Raw genomic sequence first — 21,598 nt, forward strand, 5'->3', positions numbered from 1 at the left:
ATAATGGTCAACAAATAAATGTTACCAAAGGCAAGATAAGTTACTCCTCTGCCTAACTGGATAAGTTTCTTTTGTTTTAACTTATTTTGTGTTTATTAAGTTTGACGCACAAGTAGTTCCGATATGCTAAGGTAGAACGAGAACAAGATGACTGACACGAAAGGGTCCTCTTTGGAGTTTCTATAATCGCTTAAAATTCGAAAATAAAACAAATTACTGATAGAAATACACCCAATAAATATCATCGCGGCATTTATTAGGTGGATTTCTATTTCATTTTCGAGTTTAAAGTGATTGTCTAATCTCCCCAGATGAGCGTCCTATATCGGCCATCTTTTTGCTTTAATTTAACAACTTGGAACTACTTGCGTTTCAAACTTAATAAAGGCTTTAAAATAAGTTAAAATACAAAAACTTGTCCAGTTAGGTAGAAGAGTAACTTATCTTATTTATTCACCAGAGCTCCCCAGTGTCGTTAAAAAATGCTTCAAGTCAGGATTAAAAGTTAACTTCTTTTTTGTTAAAGGGCTATTATTATTATTATTATTATTATTATTATTATTATTATTATTATTATTATTATTATTTGATCTTCAGACACGAAACACGTGTAAGCAATATTTTACTGTTGTATATAAACATTGTAATTTACCCAATAGTGCTCTATTCGGTTTTTACAAAGAGATTTGTATTAGTGCTATTGGTATTCGAATATGTTAGTTAGTACAATAGTATACCCACGAGGAGGAAATATACCGATCTACAGTCGCATAACATCTCTTCAAAGTGGCTAGATCGGCGGTGTATTTAAGCCAGAATTAAAACTTTGTCATCGGTGATTTTAACTATTTATCGGCAGGCAGGAGTCTGTGGGTATGTAGTGTTTGAGAGAGCGAGAGAGAGAGAGAGAGAGAGGGGGGGTACAGTCAGACGGACAGACAGAGAGATAAAAAGACAGACAGACAGACAGAGATTGAGAGAGAAGGACAGAGAGCGTGCGTATGAGCTAGAATGGAAGAGAGTGAGTCAGAAAGAGGAAAAGAGTGTGATTAAGAGAGAAAGAGAACAAGAAGCCGTGTACGCGAGAGAAGGACAGAGAATGTAAGTAAAAGAGAGAGAATCAGAGAAAGAAGGAATGAGTGTGAGTAAAAAAGAGAGAGAGAGAGATAAAGCGTCTGAATTAAACAGAGAGAGAGAAAGAGAGCGTGAGTCAGAGAGAGAGAGGTGGAGTTTGCATAAGAGAGAGAAAGAAAGAGAGTGTGATTAAAAAAGAGAGAAATAATTTTTAAATGCTTTTCTAATCAGAAGAGCATAAACTCTTGCGGGCATCCAATTAACGTAATCACTAATAGTTAATACGAAAATAAAACAAATTTAGAAAATACGCGTGGAAGCCATAGCACGTAACTTTCGGCTTAATTGCCTCTTTTTCCGCCGGAACCGAATTAGAATGTTGGGCAGATTATCCATAAACTGGCTCTAATCACAGAACGGCGCATCAAACAGACATTAAGTAATTCATTACAGAAATCCATTACACGTCTACACTAGCATGAAAGGCATGTGACTTTCCACGCGGTATCTACTAAGAAAGGGGTTTAGCTGGACTCCCGAGAGTTGAACTAAAACACACGTGAATGTGACGTCGCACGAGAATTAGAATAGGCGCGACTTTTGACCAGCCAAAAATCGACAAGTGTTGACAAATGACTTTCCATCTTTATCTCTGGTGCTGTTTGTCTCTCTCTCTCTCTCTCTCTCTCTCTCTCTCTCTCTCTCTCTCTCTCGTATATATATATGGTGTAACCCAGATATAAGAGACCCGAATACAAGAAAACGGATATAAGAGAGATTTTTCTGGTCCCAAATTAGAGCATGTGTTAATGTACAGTGTAACCCGGATATAAGAAACCCGGATATACGTGTAACCCTGATATAAGAAAGCTATAGGGACCTCTAAGAAGTCTCTACTATCCGGGTTACACTGTTTATATATATATATATATATATATATATCAATGAAGTGTAACGAGGTTAACAAAAGAGTGCTCAATACCGAAGTAGAGCAGAGTCTTCTCTTTATTTGTTTTTACATGAGCAGTAGTATGTTCCTATTTACAATGCCTCCCCACGAGACAGAGTTAGACACCAAGGTCGTTTTTTAACGTCGACAAAAGGAACAAAAATAAAAATTGTCCCAGTCGTGAAGGATTTCTCCTCCACCAAGAGAGAACAAGAAATTGATGTGCAGCATCTGAAGAACAGATACTACACTTGGATCTGGACCAAATGTTGCTACACAGTCATGAGCTTGTTTCGGTCGATTGGCTACTAGTAACTAGAGACCTCTTCAGGCGATACAGCTTATACGAAAGCAAAATTAGCAAATCTTGATTTCACTGTATCGCCTGAAGAGGTCTCCAGTTACTAGTAGCTAGTTGACCGAAATGTGCTTATGACTGTGTAGCAACATATTACTACTTATGTAAAAACAAATAAAGAGTATATATATACATATATATATATGTATATATATACATATATATGTATATATATACATATATATGTATCTATGTATATATACATATATATATATACATATATATATGTATATATATATGTATATATGCATATATATATACACACACACACACATATATATATGTGTGTGTGTGTGTGTGTGTGTGTGTGTGTGTGTGTGTGTAATAAACACGTATTGTTGTCTGTTTATTAATATGTCATATATGACGTCATGGCAGATGATAAATATGCAGAGTATACGTCATATAGGACGCCATAACAGATGACGCCGTACATGACGTCGTATTTGATGATGTTGTATATGACGTCATAGCAAAAACAGTTTAATAAAGAGGAGAGAACGAAAGTGAAGATTCCCGGACAAGGCGAGTAGGTTATATATACTTCTCACCTACCGACTTACACTTTTTAAAGCATTTCGACAACTTTCTGTGTGAGAAATGCTTAAAAACAAACGTAATTTAAAAAACGCCTTCAGCGACTTCATCGCCACCAGAACGCAAGATTTTTACGTTACTGGCATCAGTACACTTGTTTTGCATTGGTAAAAGTGTGTTGATTCTGATGATACTTATTTCGATTAATAAATTCTTGTTTGGGGCGAAATATGTTCATCTGAATTTTTCTCGTCAATTTAATATATTTGCTCATTGAATTACATAAGAAACCACCTCAACTCAGCTTTATAATAATACAAATAGCACTGATTCTTCTATCCCTACACTCTAAGTGCATCGAAAGTACTCTCATATTTCTCATATTACCATTTAATGATAATCTCAGGCTTGGCTGTTTCTTCTTGAACAGATATTTTGCAAAAGATCAAACAATATTCCACAATTAGATGATCGACGTAGATCCGACTAATTTCTGTTCTGTTTTAATCTTTCTTTTTCTGTTTTCTATTTAAAAATAAACGTATTTTTGCATGGGCAGCATATTTTCAAATAGTTATATATAAACACACACACACACACACACACACACACACACACACACATATATATATATATATATATATATATATATATATATATATATATATATATATATAATGTATGTTAAATTATTGCTATATTTCACACATTAAGCTTTCTTTATGTCTGGGATCGTCTAACAAATTTTGATACTAATATTTATTCGGACTTTATATTTACAGTATTATACAGCTGTATATTCTTACTACACTTAAGTATTTCATCATATATATATATATATATGTGTGTGTGTGTGTGTGTGTGTGTGTGTGTGTGTGTGTGTGTGTGTGTGTGTGTGTGTGTGTTTTCTGCCATTCTCTGCTTACATTAACGTAAATGTTCAAGAGGCATTATTCAAAGTTTCAGTATCACGCATTCATCCTAATAAAACCGTCAAGAAATCGTATATCGATCAAAATTCATTTTATTTTACACTAGAGGGGTGTGCCTGGCCTTGACGGGTCGTAAAATACGCTTAGATATATTTTAAATCCTGAAGATTTCGTATTTATTATTACATAGAAAGTTTTCTATTTAATAATATATATATTTATTGTACTAATTTCAAAAGTTAAAAAAAAAAAAAAAACTTGGCTGACATCAGCTAGAATTGAAACCAAAACATTTAGCGCAAAAGTTACGATTGAGTAAACTCGACGGATAGATACAAAAAGATTTAATATTAAACCACTTTTATTTATAATTGAATTTTCGCATGCGTAAAAGTAATAGAAATATGTTGGCAAGTTGAAATAATTGTTTTACTTTTCATTCTACCGGCATGTTTGTGTACGCGTTATTCATTCATCCAAACAAAGATTTTACTCGTTATAAACCACTCTGGATGTATGATTGCTTGTTAATTTCAGTGTTATGTGACTAGTAGTTTAAGAGTTTATCGGTTAAATATTTACACATACAAGCACACACATACATACAGGGTGGAACGATAAAATTGTCGCGCTAGAAAAGACTACAAAACTGGTTTTCTCTTTTTTGTTGCAGATCAGTTGTATACAAATCTCAAGAGCGATAGGAGCCTTCTATCGTGTCTAAGAGTGAGACAATGTTTAACAAGCGAGATCAGAGATGCGCCGCTGTACAACTCCTGCTCTCTACTAATCCAAATTATGACAACAGGACCATTGCAAGCACCCTCAAAATGCAAATGAAGACGAATTAACGCTTGAGGGCACAGCTCAACGCATCGGACGACCCACAGTACTGGTCTTTGGTGTGGTATCAAGTGAGGGCCACATCATGCCGCCTAACCTCATATCATGCCAAGTCAGCTTAAAAGTCAACACGAAAGAGTACTTTGTTGTGTTGAAGAATGTGGTGATTCCCTGGGGCAATCAGGTGGTAAACCCTGGGTGTGGCAGCAGTACTCGGCGTTGGCCCAAAAGCCCAAAGAGACCCAGGCTTGGCTTCAGAAGGAATGCTAAACTTTTTACCCTTCTGTTACTGGCCCGCCCTCTTCCCCGATCCGCACTACCTCGTTTGGTCATATATCGAGAACATCACCAACATGACCTCCCACAACACCAAAGCCAGTCCGATTGCTGCCATCCGCGAGTATTCGCGAAGATCGCACCGGAGCTTGTGGAAAAGGCATGCTTCCAGTTTCGGACTCGTGTCGGGGCGGTGATTGAGGCTGAAGGCGGCTACATTGAATAGTTGTCAGCTCTACCACATAGTAAAGCTGAATTGATTTTTTTCAATAAAAGTTTTAAAATACAGCTGCAGTGTTGTTTTGTTTAGGGCGACAACTTTATCGTTCCATCTTGTACACCCATTGTTTTATTTACATAGAAAAACAAAATATTGGATGAAATTGCGCTAATTTTGTTAAAAAAAATCTAACAGGAACTGAAGTAATAAAGTTTCGTGCATTTATAATGCTTTAATAAAACTGGATAAACGTCACAATAAACGAGTAGATGGATGTGTGTGTATGCGCGCGAAAACAAAAAATCTACCAAATCTGTATCAATATTAGAGTATAACGCCAGCGGCTGAATTACAATGGAAACGATCGAGACTCCATATTTCAGCGTTTCTGTTTTTGTACGTTGGCAGTGATGGCTGCCGTGGGACACAAGCGAAAAAGGCAAAGTCATAGTTCGGAGTCTCTAATGTAATTATATGTCCTCACGGGAGAAGAGCTCTACTGTCAGACGCCGACCGGCCGAGCTGAAACAAACGGGGATGGGGGTGCCGGAGCAGAGGATTAATCTCTACTGAATTATGCCGTCAGATTATTATTATTTGCCCCAGCATTCTACTTGAAGCCCGGCCAGCGGAAGAAGACGGAGAAAAAGGAGGTGAGATTGCACTCCGCGTAATATGCTACAGTTTCGACGTACTTAGCTTGTAATTTCGTTTTATCCCGTGACTTGCTGATGGGGCTTGTGTTAATTCTACACCCAATCAGACTCCCCCTCTTCTAACGACGCATATATGTATATATACTTAGAGAGAAACAGAGAGAGAGAGAAAGAGAGAGCGAGAGACAGAGAGAGAGCGATAGAAGGAGACATAATATTGATCCGTAAAGAATAGAGCAATTTCTGCAATAAATCTCAAGTGGGAGAACTCAATGCGTAGCAGAACATACATAAAAAATTACAACACAGCACTAACTTAGCTCGATCTGATTATAAATTTATTTCAACCCGAAAGGGCCTTATCAAACGAGAACAGCTAGTCAGATTGATCGTTTGATAAATCCTTCATAGGTCTAAATAAATTTATAATGAGCCCTAGCTAATTTTGTGTTTTTCTTTTAACTCATATATATGCATGTGTATACATACATACATGCATACATACATGTCAGCTTCCTTCAGTCTTGAAACACTATGGATACCCACTGTAAAAGTGTTTGCGCATGGAATATCTGTGGCAAGAGTTGCGCAATCTCCAACGGAAGTATAGCGGATAAGGCAGAGTTTCGTAGCCCAATTGGTTCAACTCAAATAGAGTCGGTTTAGCAACGTGCGGTCAGGCGGAGGAGAACTGGGCCTTTTCTGTTGACTAATGCTATGTGTTGTCGAAGTTTCTGGTGCATTTCATCCATTTGGTGACAGTACTTCGCCGTAATGATTGCGTCTACATTAAACAAAAAACTGTAATGGATGAGACCGGTCACAGACCACCAAACAGTTAGCATAACCTTCTTTTGGTGCAACTCTGGCTTCGGGAAGTATTGTGCAGCTTCGTCGGCGTCTAACCACTGAGCTGAGCATCGCTGGTTGTTGTAAAGAACCCATTTTTCATCGCAAATCACAACCCAGTCGAGAAACGGATCGTTCTTGTTGCGTAAAAGAAGGGAAGATAACACAGGCGTTTCTTTTGATTGACGTTCAATTCATGAGGCACCCATTTATCAAGTTTTTTGTCTTTTTAATCTCTCTCAAGTAGTTGAAAATCGCTACGTCTAATTCAGAAGCAAGTTCTCGAACAGTTGTGCGTGGATTGATCGTTGTTAACATCCGATGGCCAACCACTACACTCATCATCTTCAAGATTCTCGTCGTCGTCACTAAATTTCTTAAACCACCTGCGCGTTCAGTAGTAGGTCCTGGGTCAAGCGCTTCGTTGATATCATGCGTTGTTTCCGCAGCATTTCGGCCTAGCTTGAATTGAAATAAGAAAATTGCGCGAATTTGCTTTTTTCCATCTTGTATTCAATGTTCTGAAAAGAAGACATAATCGTTTTCAAACGAATGTCATTTAAACAGTCAGATAGAGCATAAGAACGGTCTTTAAAATGATATGAAAAGTAAAGGTATTATAACCAAAACTTATTTAAAAATACATCATTTGAAATCAAAATTAAAAATTCCGGAAGAACTTTCTTTTCAACCAAATATTTATAAACTATTTCTTACTTCAGGGAGTGTGCTATATTTAAAGGAATCCAGTTTAATTTTTCTAATTAGTCGTAATTTGTTATTAACTGAATAATCCACCCGTCTCTTAAATATCTACGTATTTATCTCGTTTTCTAGCATTGTATGTTGATTCCTGAAAAGTTTTCGAACCTTTTTAAACAGCGAGGGTCGTTCTAAGAGTATAGTCTCTTATTATTGTTTTAACTTTAAAGGTTAAAAAGCTACCGAGACGGGAGTGGTACCATAAAAAGAGCAACCTACACTCTTTAACCCTTATCCTTGAGTGGCCTATCGGCCTTGATAAGTGGTGACGCCTATGTAAAAAAAAAAAAAAAAAAAACTTTCTGTGTTTCACAATTTATTTTTCTACATAGTCACCACTACTCTCAGTGCACTTTTGCCAGGAAATCAATAACGCATCTCTGCTTCTGACGTACGTCAATGACAGGGTTAGATTTCTTAGATTCTCTAAGATTCTGCTTATCAAGCAACATAGCGATGACACTTCCAGATCATGAATGCATAAGTTCAGTCCTAATAACAATGCAGTTTGCAATCCTCTGCGATCTAATCGACGGAATAAAATATAGAGGACATTACTTTTGGAACACACCTCGTAATTTGCATAGTGTGTTCTTCCACATCGTGAGACGCGAGGGGAAATCGAATGAACATATACCCAAGACAATGGCGAAACACCTAGAGGGAGACCTCTAGTCTGTAGTCGAATGAGGATATAAATTAACGCTAACATCAAATGCTGCCAAGACTAAGCTTGCTTCCTTAAATAATTACAAAAAATATTCTCAGCCAGTGAGAGTCATGGCTAATGATGCATTATCTGAAAGGACTTCGTTCCTCGGCTTAACAGGGAACATAAATTGAGGGTATTGCCAAGGCTGCTACATTGGGTCTAATATAATCTATCTATCTATCTATTTATATATCTATAAAAGTGAACGTGTCTGTGTGTGTGTCTGTGTACATTTCCCTACGCAATAACTCTGTCAATTTTTAGTCTACAGACTCGAAATTTGATATACAGGGTACTGAGATTTGGGAAAATCGATGTGATTGGTTTTCGGTCAGAAATTTGGCTGTTAAGGGGTCAAAGTTCAACGATTTGACCTGTAAGAACTCTACCAAACTCCTCCGACAATTTTGGATCTAAACACTCGAAATTTTAGATATAGGTTTGTTGGACATGGATCTAACTTAATAACTTTATTTGAGTCCAAAACAATAAACGTGAAGGGGTCATGATAGGGGTCAAAGCTAAAAAAGTTGACACCTTTTTTTTTTTTTGCTCCGCATACACCTCCAAACACCCGGGCAACGCCGGGCACCCATGCTAATATAATAATAAATACGAAATATGCTTTAATCAAAATATCATATGAAGCGTATTTTGCTTTTGCGACAGGGCAATGCTGAGCGGCCTGCTAGTATATATATATATATATATATATATATATATATATATATATATATATATATATATATATATATAGAGAGAGAGAGAGAGAGAGAGAGAGAGAGAGAGAGAGAGAGAGAGAGACCGACCAATTAACATGATTATTAAAAAAAATTAAAAAATGAAAATAAAGGTTAATTAACCAGGTTTCGTTCCTTGCTTAACAGATTTACATCGAGGAAAATATGATTTAAAAAAAAAATTAAATAAAAAAAAAAAACGAAAAATAAGCGGGTGGGGGGGAATTATATAGAAACTAAATTAAGTCCTAAAAGATTTTCTTTTTCCATCTAAAAATTCTAGAAACTATTCTTATGAAGTCTTTGAGGCCTTCTCTTTGCAAGCAAAAAAAAAAGCTGTCTAAAAAATGTCATTGTCCTCATATGCAAATTCATGCCATATTATATTAGTAAACCGTCTATAGGCGAAAGTTTTTCTTTTCTCTTTGCTTTCTTGATTCCGTCACCTGACAGGATAGACAGATGCGCCGTCGCTTGTGTAAGTCACGTTTTCCATTACTCATGTCACAATAGCAATTACTGAATTTTCGAAATAAATCAAACTGGAATAAATAAGAAATTAACGACTGATATCAATTAATCAATCATTAGCGATTAGGCATACAGGTGATTGATAGTGACTATATTTTATTTAATTTGCATTTAATATCTACAAGTGACTATATTTTATTTAATTTGCATTTAATATCTACAAATATAGACAGAAACATTAAGGAGGCGCTAACGAGTTATGTTTGGTTAAATTTTAGGGGTTCAAAGGAGGTCGAACTTCCTCTTTAAAAATATAAATTTAATAAAAGTCAAGATAGACAAGACCCAGAAAAACAGTATATGTAGACTGTGGAGAAAAAGACGAAACAATAAACTACATAATTAGCGAACATATGAAACTAGTCAAAAAAAAAAAAAACAGAAAGAGGAATGACTATGCCACATTGTACAAATAACTGCACTTAATAAAGGTATAATTAAAAGATATTACAGGAAAATATAATGCATGAAATGAAATCATAACAGCTAACGTCATTTATAAAAACATTTATAATCGTTGGTTTATTATATTTAAAAAGTAAATATTTATTTGTATTTGAATAAAAAAATATATCATAAAAAAATGAAAAAAATCCTTTAAGAGTGTTTTTGTGTGCTACCGTTTTTTATTCATAAATAAATATTTATTCATTAAACTTACCATAAAATGTGTCTTTTAAGTTCAAATTTAATTTTCTTTAAGTTTCATAAAATTTTCCAACAAAAATAAAATTATATTCGCGTTTCGATAACTTTAACAGAAATAATATATTTTTCATCGAAAAAAAAAACAACAGTTGATCAGCGTTTGTGCGAAAAGAAATCCCGAAACTTTCATTTGGCATCTTCCGGCATTTTACGTAAATTGCCCCGAAAATTCTGATGATACACGGCCCTTATCTCTACTGTTATTTTAAAGGGACTTTGTTTGTGTGTGTGTTTGTTCCTTATGGACTCCAAAATTTCTAGGCCGATGTTTATGAAATTTGACATAAATGTACTTTATGTATCTGGCAATGTTCTTTAGAAAGGTTTTGTATCGGAATGTCTTCGATAAGTATCGATAATCGGTAATAGAAAAATTCGATGAAACAACGAACAGGCGATTTCGAGCCAAGCTAATACCTTATACAGCATAACATCATAAGTGCATTCGAGAAATTTAATTACCACACAAGCGAAAAGACGCGACATATAAAATCAACAGTAGGTTCTTTGATGTGACAGGGGCGCGTTCGAAATGAATTTCTTTTTGTTGAAAGCACAAGTGAACCATGATAGTTGACTTTTTCATTTTAAACTTAAATTCAAACCATTATCAGCGAACAAGCAGAAAGGCCAGACATATAAAATCAACAGTAGATTCTTTAATATGTCAGGGGAATGTTCGAAATGAATATTTCTGTTTAGAACAAAGTTGAATCATGATACTTGACTTTTGCATTTGAAACGTTAATTCAAGCCATTATATATAAAGAATTATAAAATCGAAAATAAGTTCCTTACAATGCAATGTAGACTAAAATGCATTGTAGATGAAATGTCTGCGGGGAGGCATGTGAAGCCTTTTGTGTACCAACTACAGCAGGGAATCAGTCAATTTTATTTGAAAAATGAGCGATTTCATCGATTTCGATGACAATAAAAATATGGGAGTGTGAAACATTCGTTGATTATCATTCCTGCTAGTTCTGCATTTCTCACAAACCGTTAAACGTTTATTCTTATTTCAACGTTTATTTTAGGGGTAACACTCTCAACTTCCGGTTCATATATTTAATACAGCAAGTGAACTGCTTGTCGACAGTCCATTTGCGATTGAAGAATTTAATTTCGGTGTTTGTTTACATTAAACGAACACATTTCAGATGAAACGTACTTGCATGTCATGGCGAAATTAAAATAAATTCTAAAAAAATTTGAAAACTGATTCAGTATGAAAATAAATTGCTGGCAAAAATAAAATTTATCGAATTATCGAGTTTTAATCGCATTTTTTAAAGTGAAAGAGCTGTGCGACCAATTCAGTATGACAAACTGACTAATCTCTTTTAAATTAAATCCACTTAAATTGAATTAAATTAAGGGTCAGCCATTTTTAAACCGAACGTAATTGTGGCTGCCTTTATTTTTAAATATGTCTATCACATCTTGTAATAGATAATTTTTCGTAAATTTTTTTGAAATATATAGGTCTGGCCTTCGGGCTTAGATCAAAGTGTAGTATTTGTTCTTGCGCGACACAAAAATAAAATTTGTCTTTAGTCAATGTAGAGGAAGCCCTTCTATATTAAAGCAATTTTTTTTTCTTTTTGCAACTTTGCCTCAACGGTTCGGGTTCGATTCTCATACTTACTTTTTTTAACCCCCCCCCCCACACACACCTCCAAACACCCGGGCAACGCCGGGTACTCCTCGCTAGTAAAATATAAAAATGAGTGTATCTTTCTATTCTACAATAGTTTTATATTTAAAACATGTTACAAATCGTTTTCACGCATTAAATAAGACATTGTACGCTATTTTATTTTTTTGGTTTATATTTTGGTTGTTTTTTTTTACGCCATATCGACGCCATGTCGATGCTTTCCAGATTGTTAAATTCATACTTGAATTTATTTATGCCTTGTAATATTTATACATTTGATTTTGTTTTCTGTTACGGCATATTTAATACTGAATCTAGTAATTTAGAGAAAGAATTGTTTTCATTCAAGTTCTTTTTATATTCAAATATTTATTCATGCTGCATGGTTTTCTTTTTTCCTTTTTTTTTACACTGGAATCACCACATATCAAGGCCCAGTGGCCACTCGAGGATAAGGGTTAAAAGGTGTACAGTTGTCAAAATGACAATATCATAGTAATCGTTAGAAGTGTAAATTTGGTAAATTGGACGACTTAAGAGGAACAGCTCATCAAGAACTTGTTTACATTAGGCTTGAAGACAACCATATTGTAGTCAGCTGGAAAGCAGGTAAACGGAAGTGAGTTCCACAGGTGTGCAGTTCTAAGAAAGAAGCTTTGTTCATGAAATCTACGTTTAGGTTTAGGCACAGATAAAGAGTGGGGGGAAATTATTGATAGTGTTTACGGCCAAACGAGTGTTTCTCGTGAATGTTTGGTGAGAGAGACCATGGTTTGGAGCTCAGACGAGCACTTGCTATTAAAATAATGATAAAACAGAAACAAGCTCGCAAATGTATTTTCTATGAGAAAGAGGTTGCAAAGAAGAGAAAAGGGCATCCTCACTAGTTGCTTTATCGAAAAATATTGTTTGTTTGTCTTTTGTTGTTGTTTTTTCTTTTTTTTTTACTTTGCAGAACATGTTTGAGTTTTACAAACGGAAATGGAAAAATAATCAAAATTACAGCACTAACCTTAGGCGAGTTCGACCGGCTTCCTCCACAAAGGAGAAAGTTTCATGTGAGTATGAAATTCACAAGCAGTCCCCAGTCGCATACTCTTACAGGGAAGTGTCGACGTCCTCCTACATGCAGCGCCTGAAATTCACAAATTGGTCACCCATCTGGTACTGACTAGGCTCAACGTTGCTTAATGCGGTACATAAATGTAAAGGAAAATTTTTTTTTTTAAATCGATGTTTGATGCATTTTAGGTCTAGAAGCCTACTGACAGCCTGGTCTGGTAACACCAGCCTATCTTTTAGCTTACAAGTTCTATTCTGGATGTTTATAGTTTAGGGATTATCTTCTTTGTCAGTCAAATTTACAAATCACCTTTAAAAGGATATCGTGCGGTTTACTTTTTGACTGGATTTGGAGGGTTTCTTTCAGGCTTGCTTTGTGTTCAAATGATTCTACCTTTCTCTTTCTTTTTCGTTCTTGTCAGTAACTCCTTCAATCAAGCGGCTTCTGGCCTTGTCCGAAGTGATTTTTATATTAAAAAAATCTTACTAATCACCCATGTAAAAACTAGGCAGTAGAGAATTTTATTCTAATGCGTTTTATATAAATTACGTTTTTGTATGAGTATTAACTATATGTGCTTGGACGTTATCGTGCTTTAAATCTTCATTCATGTTATAATATATTGGATGTCGGATATTTCAGCGATTTTTAAATAATTCATGTCTGTGGAGGTAGACGGAAGAGCGACGAGCATATCCGAACACAATGTCAGTGACGAATACGGGTTTGTAAGGTGAGAAAATTTAGTTTTGACTGAGATTAACGAACGCTGATTGGAGTGAAAATAAAAGAACCAGAGACAATACAAATCTCGACCCAAACGGATAGCTCATCAATAGGGCTACGACAAGAGAATATTCTTTTCATTATTTTGACTCTCTAGTATATATCAGTTAATATTTTATATGTTTTTTAGATAGAATGATGTGGTTCTTAATTGATTAACTGTGTTGGATATAAACTAGAGAGTCAAAACAATGATGAGAATATTCTCTTGTCACAGCCCTAATAATCAATCTGCCAGACAGCCAGCCAACTCTCACTAACCTGTTTGAATTTACGCCTGGAGAATCTTTACCATCCAACTTACTTTACTATTATTATTATTATTATTATTATTATTATTATTATTATTATTATTACTAGTAGTAGTAGTAGTAGTAGTAGTAGTAGTAGTGCTTGGAAGTTCCCACACACAGGCTATCATCAGAGATTATGTAACGTTGTCTGGGAAAAAAACACGTTGTATGCTCAGTCGCAAAGCAGACAAAGAATAGAAAAGAAATTCTACTCGCTTTTTTGTTGTTGCTGTTGTACAATATTTATTTCCTCATTCTCTCGTTAGCGCTGGGACGTCCCTCACGTGATCTTGAACGTTATTCCCGTCTCTAACGTTATCTCCTTTTTAAAGACCTTATGTTGCTACTACCGGTGACGTCATTTCGAGTGCATTTGTATACAAGCGTCCGCGCTATGTTACAGTTATTCAGTGATCATAATTGATGGTGTTCCATGGAAGCTGAATAGCAAGAAGTTTTCCCAGGGTTTCAGTACTCTGTAACTTCTTCGATAATCTATTCAAATGGCCTTACGTTATTGCAACAGCCGTTTACAATTAATTTATCGCTGGCATTGCTTATTGGGTTTTCACTGCAATTTGGGTGGCAATAAGCTTCCCCTATATTCCAGAAGACTTCGCACTCATCCAGTGGAGGTCTGGTTAGTGCTGTTCCTCCTCAGTCATTCCTTGACCCCTCACGAATATTTTGTGAAAATTTATAAGATATTTTGCAGTTTTAGTTTCCTTGGTTTCATGTAGTGTTCCGTTCATCTTTTGTTGTTTTATTTCAATTTGAATAATCGGTGTTTGTTGTTTATATGAGTTGGTTTCTTCAGTTGTGGGTTTCATTTTGAATAATCGGTGTTTGTTGTTTATATGAGTTGGTTTCTTCAGTTGTGGGTTTCCTTAAGATCTTAGAAGAATTGCCTTTCGTTTTCTTGCTTTCCAGTTGACTACAATATGGTTGTCTTCAAGTCTAACGTAAACAAGTTTTTGATGAGCCGTTCCATATAAGTTAACAAATTTACCGAATTTCCATTACTAACGATTACTATATTGTCCAATTGTCTACTGTACACTCTTTAACCCTTATCCTCGAGTGGTCTCTTAGCCTGGATAAGTCGTGTCGCCTATGTAAAAAAAAAAGTTATTTTAATCATTTTTCACAGTGGATTCAGTTAGACGGGTGTTTTTCGTGAAAGATTGGCGAGGGGGGACCAGAGATTGGAGTTCAGACGGGTACCTGCCATGGAAATAACGGTAAAACAAGGATAGGCTCGCAACGTCTCTTCTGTGGGAGAGAGGTTGCAGGGTGGAGAAAAGGACATCCCCCCCACTAAGCCACGAAGTCTATTTTATACTCTGTCAAGGCAGGACATGTTTATGTATGTTTCTAGAATAGTAATTTTAGGTTACGAGGGGGTTTTGAAGCATAAAAACGTTGTTGTTTTCTATATGTAATATTTTATTTTTTTTTTATATTTCAAACGATCCTTTGTTCTTGATCACAAAATTGTAGCTACTTTTTTGTGATCAAGACCAGAGGACTGCTTGAGATATAAAACATAAAATATTAGATATAAAAAACAACATCAAACACCCCTCATAGCATTGAAATTAATATTGTATCTAATATATAGTAGTAATTTTAAAAGTTAAAAAATGGCTTTAATGCCATCAGCTAGGATCGAAACCAAAGTATTTAGCGCTCCAGTCGCATCTGCTACTGATATAGTTATCGAGAGAGAGGTGTACTATTAAACAGCTTCAAAAAAGGAATTGGATTTGGGCAAGCATCGATAAAAGTAAAAAATATGTTAGCAAGTTGAAATGAACATTTAGCGTTTCAACTTGCTGACATATTTCTGTACACGTTTTTCATCCAAACAAAGATTTAACTCTTTATAAATCATCATTTGTGTATGATTACTATTTTCTTGTTACTTCCACTGTGAAAAGCAGTTTAAGAGTTTATTGGTTATATATTTACACACAGATACACACACACATACATATAATGTTTTATATATATATATATATATATATATATATATATATATATATATATATATATGTATATATATGTATATATATGTTATATATATATATATATATATATATATATATATAGAGAGAGAGAGAGAGAGAGAGATATATGTATATATATGTATATATATGTATATATATATATATATATATATATATATATATATATAGAGAGAGAGAGAGAGAGAGAGAGAGAGAGAGAGAGAGAGAGAGAAAAGTAAATTAGAATATTATTGACATCCCGAATGCCTGGGAAAGATAAATACTACAAAACAAAAAAAAGAAAGAAAATGAATCATCTTTGTAGTTATTTCAGAGGATGTTAGCTAAGACCAGCTTGTGTGATATTATTGATTCCGAGCCAAGTTTCTTAGTGGACGCACTGAACAACGAATCTGAGTGGCGTGTCACGTGTTGGCCATATTACAAGAATGATAGGAAAGTATTGCAGTGTATTAAGGATCCAGAGATGGCGAATAATATTGCTGCACGCAGCGTCAAGATAATAAGCGAAGTTGAATATGTCATTACAGCAGATGCCAAGCGATCACATCCTTCAACTTCTGTGACGTTCAACATACGCCGCCATGACAGCTTCAAGACACGACCCCTTCGGCAACTGACTGTAAATGCCATTATGAAATTCCTGTACTTCTTGCTCGATTAGAATAGTGACAAACTGATAATCACATACTAATGTTACGAATACCGAAAAAAAAAAAACTGTCTTTTCTCTCAGAGAAAGGCTTCTTTTGTATTTCTGGGAAGAATGATATGTGTTGCCGGAACAGTAGCAGAAACGTGCAATGAAGCAAACAACCAACAAAATATATTGTTGTTTGGAAGAAACAGCTTACTTTATAGACGTGTATATAATCAAGTTTATGTGGGTATTTCATTCCGCTCTCCAGATAATGTTTGATAATCAGTAGAAAATACGCACCATTTCGGGTCCTACCTTTCGCTGTAGACTTGTATATAATAAAGTTTATCGGCTTTTTTTTTCACTTGTGGGTAATAACTCGGTCTTCAGATAACGTTGTTTCATCAGGAGAGAATACGCACCGTTTCGTGGCTTACCTCTCGACACCATTTTTCCCCATAGCTGGTGTGAGGCTGCATTATCTAAATTGCATTTAACTGAATTATTTAATACACGCAAAGTTTGACGATTAACTGCTTACTTATTTAAAGTGTAAAAGTGTCGTTTATTGTCGTAAAACTAAAATAGTTGTGTTTTAAACACATGGAAAATTTAAATATAGATGCCGATGTTACATATGAAGGGCGCGTCCAGAAAATACTTTATCCCTAATGCGACTCTCTACATTGATAAGAGCCAGATATGTCCAAAAATAGAGTATTGCTGCTACATTTGGATAAGTGTCGCCCAGAGCACATTTTCTTGCCTAGACGCAGTCTAAAATCCACTTTGCGATCTAGTGGGGACTATTCTTCTGTTCTCTCCAATCTCATTCTCACAGAGATGTTGCTAATCTTGTTACATACGGCACCAAAAACGGGTATGTTACTTTGTGTGTGTATATGAATGTATTTAAAAACGACATACATGTTGAATAGTGGGAGTTATATGTTACTGTATACATGTACGTGTAAATGCATATACGTCGTATCATTTAGTTGATCGTCTAGTGTGTATATTTTAACATTTATGCAACAGTTCTAACAAGAAACGATTAACGTGGACATATCGAAACAGTTGTAGACAAACAGTTCTTTTTAACAGATGTAAATAACACAACACATACCTGAATTATTTACGAAATTTATTTTCATGATTTCGGCTGACATCTTCAAAGATTACAACGTCTTTACATCTTGGCTGCCTGGGAGAACGCCGCTCCCCGCGTCATGGACAGACCAACTCCCGTTTTGAGTCGTTCATTCTCTCTGATGTCCAGCTAACGACTGACTAGAATCTCCCCAAATCTACATCTCAACATGTGTCTCAGACCAACAACTGATGTAACCTCAATATGGTTATTTGTTTATGCAAACCAAAAAATCATGGTTACCTTTATTTTCTATTTTCATATTCCTTTGTAGCGATATTATTATTTTCTATCAATCACTTTTTCCCAATCTAATTGTTTATTTTTGTAATCATAATAATCGATCCAGCGACCCGCCGTCGCTCAAATCAATTAATAATAATAAAAATAATAATAATAATAATAATAATAATAATAATAATAATAATAATAATAATAATAATGATAATAATGTTTTGACCCTTGGCCCAGTTTGCCACAGTTAACACAGATACTACGTTATGATCACAGCCAAAGGGTCACAACATTACAATCTTTCTGCTCGTCTTATCTTTAAATTCTGGTTCTTCATTAATGTTCATCATTGGAGAAGTTTATCTGTTTGTAACCCCATGTTTCAAACGATTTTGTGGTTTTCGCTGTCCATTACTGTCGTCAATTTGCCTCTATACCATTTATCCACATGTGGAAAATGCAGTCGTTTGCAGCGATCCTAGTTTACTGCTTTCCCCCAGGGAGATGTGTCTGTACTTGTATTTGGGGGGGGCTAGTAATATACTGTTTCGTTTCTTTGTCTGCAGAGTCTACATTTACCGTTTTTTCTTTGTTTTATCTATTTTATCTTGAATGGTATTATTATTATTATTATTATTATTATTATTATTATTATTATTATTATTATTATTTGTCGTTTTGTGGTAAGACCTCAGAGTCAATTGCACACATTGCAGCAGGGTGTAGTAGACTAGCCCAGAGAGAGTACTGCAAAAGACACGATCGGATGGGACTCCGGATATATTGCGAGGTGTATAAGAAGGTTGGGGTGAAGTGTGCTGGAAAATGTTTTGAGGAGGTGCCTTATGAAGTGAGAACAAGTGAGGATGGCAAGGTAGAGGTATGGTGGGACAAAAGTGTCATAACGACCAAGCAATTGGAACATAATCGTCCGGATTTGGTCGTCATTGACAAAGTCTCAAAAAACTGGCAGAGTATGACTTTTCAGTACCCTGGGACAGGAATATGAGAGAGAGAATGAGAAGTGGAGCAATTATGCTCCATTGGCCTTGGAGATAAGGCACGGGGTTAAAACACAAATAATTCCGGTCGTAGTTGGTACACTAGGAGTAGTATCAAGTCGCCTGCAAGGAAAATTGAAAAAACTACAAATCCCCGATGTTTTAGGCGGCCTTCAGACCTCTGCTATTGTAGGTACCACCAATATTCTTAAGAAAACCCTTGATCTTTGAAGCTCCTGGTTTGAAGCCGGGATTGAGGGAAATCCGATGGAAATGAATCCCATCCCTATCTAGAGAGACGTTGATAAACGAAATCAGAATTATTATTATTATTATTATTATTATTATTATTATTATTATTATTATTATTATTATTACTTATACGCACTATGAGTTCTAATACATAACATCGTTAGAGATCACTCAGTGGCAACAACTGGCGGTGTTCCTTGGAGTCTGGGGGACAACAACTCTCCATATATTCCCGGTACTATCCCGCTCTTTCGACAATCTTTGCAAATGGCTTAATATTATTGCAACAGCCACTTATCATTGAATTCTTGCTGGCAACTGGCATTGATCTTCACTGAAATTTGGGTCACAACAAGCTACTCCAATATTCCAATCATCTTCGAATTCATTCAGTAGAAATCTGTTTAGTGCTTTCTCTTCTCGGCCTTTCCATCCTCCTTGACCCGTCGACTATTTGGTGTGTAGCTAGTCGATGCAGACACTGCAATGTGCCTTTGTTTATCTTTTGTCTTTTCTGTTGCAGTTTCTCTATGTCCGGGTAGGGTTTGTAGCTCGCGTGTATTAGTTTCCGCATTCGACGGTTTTCCTTAGTATGTCAGCTGTTTTCAGCATTACCGCCTGTTGTATATATTGTCATAGTCTTCTCCTTGATTCCAATTTCAGCTAGTCAAGGTTGTTCGTAGTGTTCCTAGTGCTCCTAGTGTTCCTAGTGCTCCCAAAATTATTGATAATATATTGATTGTCTTTATGTTCCATATCTCTTTCAGTTTTCTGGAAATGTCGCATATGTGTTTCGCTTTTCTCGTCTCCTTCATTTTCAATCTGTGACATGTAAGGACAATCAAATGTATAATTTGAAATTCCCTTCCTTCTACTTAATTATTATGATGTCCGCTGCCCTTGCTTGGATAGGTTAATCTGTTTATACTCACATATCCTACCGGATGTTATCGTTTTCTTTTTCAAGTGTTTCCGGTTTGTGTCTCTTCCGTTTGTCCACATGTTCCAAATGCAATTGTTTGTAGAGTTCTTGATGTACTGCCTTCATCACATCTGTTCTTGGAACCTTTTGTAAGCTAGTGTAGTGCTTGTACGTATTATCTGTTTACAGTTTCGTATCATTGTCCACAGAGTCAACATTTACTGTTTTCTTCTATTTTATGTATTTTGGCTCTAATGTGGTAATTTCGTCCTTCTCTTAGCCATGTTCAGATGTTTACGTAATTCTATTCTCTCGTCGCCCATATATGTCTTTCTCTCTTTTCTCTTTCTACTTTTATTTATTTATTTATTTATTTTTATTATTGTTGTTTCCAGTTTTACTGTTTCCTATATTTTTCTTGTTGGTATTTTTCGCTATCGTGATCAATGCACTTTCTATCTCCTTCCTTGTGTCTTCTACACAATCTTCTACATTTATCTAATTTTAATTTATCTTCTTTATTTATGTAACCTCTTTCATTCCTTTTCGCGAAGAATAGGTTAGTACCATCTGTCGGATGCAATGCATTGTGCATGGTCATTAGTAGTCTAGTTCTCTTATAGTCCAGCCTATGACCCAGAGTATCTTAGTAGTGACACTGTCCGGATGTTTACCTCTTTAATTAAATTTCTATTATATACTTTGTTTCTAAGAACTTCCTTATTATTATTATTATTATTATTATTATTATTATTATTATTATTATTATCACCATTGTTATTACGTCATTACCATCATTATTATTATCATCATTATTATCATCACCATTATTATTATTAATATCATCATCATCATCATCATTATTATTATCATTATAAATATTACTATCATCATTATAATTATTATCATAATCATCTTTATCTATATTATCATCATAATTATCATCATCAATATTATTATTATTATTATTATTATTATCATGATTATAATTATTTTTTATTATTAGCAGCAGCATTATTATTACGTCATTATGATCATTTTTATTTTCATCATCAATATTATCATAATCATTATAATTATCATTATCATCATCATTATTATCATCATAATCATCATCATCATATTATCATCAATATTATACTCATCATTATGATTATCATCATTTTTATTATAATCATTATTATGTTTCATTATTATTATGATCATTATTATCACCATTATCATCATTATTATTATTATCATCGTCATGAGCATCATCATTACTATTATTATTATTATTATTATTATTATCATTATTATTATTATTATTATTATTATTCACGCATCATCATTTTTATTATAATCATTATTATGTTTCATTATTATTATCATCATTATTATCACCATCATCATCATTATTATCATCATCATGAGCATTATT

Source organism: Euprymna scolopes, chromosome 37 (genome assembly GCF_053919585.1).
Source record: "Euprymna scolopes isolate OS-2025 chromosome 37, ASM5391958v1, whole genome shotgun sequence".
Taxonomy (NCBI): Eukaryota; Metazoa; Mollusca; class Cephalopoda; order Sepiida; family Sepiolidae; genus Euprymna; species Euprymna scolopes.